General features: G+C 41.2%; 1 non-coding gene across 1 annotated transcript; it reads right to left on the reverse strand.

Moving 5' to 3' along the window:
• Positions 1–644: 644 nt before the first annotated feature.
• LOC130947425 (5S ribosomal RNA) lies at positions 645–760 on the reverse strand. The gene has a single exon (XR_009072672.1). It is a non-coding gene; the product is annotated as a 5S ribosomal RNA (ribosomal RNA).
• Between the last annotated feature and the right edge of the window lie 366 nt (positions 761–1,126).

Here is a 1,126-nt window from a genome sequence, read left to right on the forward strand (position 1 = left end):
TAGACCAAATCAACTAACTACTATAATGTATCAAACAAGAATGGACATCAATGACTCAAGGGTCACCAAAGTCATCAATATCAAGCCAAGAGTGGAGAAAAACTATGTGAAAACTAAGCCAAGCATTTTGACAAACACTTGGTGTGTATGAAAATAAAATAACATTACATTGCATTGAAAATAAAAGCTAACTACCAAAAGCAAGAAAATGACAATAACAATTAAAGAAAGCATTAAATGAACATAAAACATAAATTGCATTAATTGAAATTAAAATAACAAAAGTATCCATAAACATAAAAATGACAAGATAAAGGAAATAACAAAGAAAATGAAGAAGAACAAAGATGCAATAACAATAAATGACAAAGAAAAGTAAATGAAAACAAGAATTAAAAGTAGAAATTACAAGGAAATTAAACTAAAAACCTTAGCTTTTCTCTCTAGAAAATGAACTACATGATGCTAAACTAACCCTAATTGCTCCCCCTTTCACATGGACTGAGGCCTTCTTAGATATAGGAAGAATAAGCTTCAGAGAGTCCAAAAACTGGGCTCTAGAGGCCCAGAAATCGCCCCCAGCGATTTCCATTAAGTGAGTCACGTGCTGGGTCGTGTGCGTACGCACACATGCTGATTTTCTTCTTGTGTGCGAGGACTTCCCAAGAGGTCACCCATCCTAGTACTACTCTCGCCCAAGCACGCTTAACTGCGGAGTTCTGATGGGATCCGGTGGATTAGTGCTGGTATGATCGCACCTATTATAGTTTGCACACACAATTTTCTTAACCATGCAGCGCGAGAGAGCGTAACACTATCCGCGAAGCCTTGCGGGTACCATAAGTGCCTGCCGAGGATGAGGCCATTGCGGCTCACCCTTAGGCGTCCTACTCGGCTCGCCCTTAGGTGTCCTACTCGGGATAGCATCATTTAAAGAATGAGGGTCGGTACGACGTAAAAAAAAAAAAGAGGTGCAACACGAGGACTTCCTAGGAGGTCACCCATCCTAGTACTACTCTCGCCCAAGCACACAGGAGGTTGTGCGTACGCACACATGGCTTTGTGGTTCTGGTGCGTACGCACAGTGGGTTGTGCGCACGCGTACTCTAATGTGTGCTTCTCCTTT

The sequence above is a fragment of the Arachis stenosperma genome, chromosome 1, assembly GCF_014773155.1.
Source record: "Arachis stenosperma cultivar V10309 chromosome 1, arast.V10309.gnm1.PFL2, whole genome shotgun sequence".
NCBI classification, from domain to species: domain Eukaryota; kingdom Viridiplantae; phylum Streptophyta; class Magnoliopsida; order Fabales; family Fabaceae; genus Arachis; species Arachis stenosperma.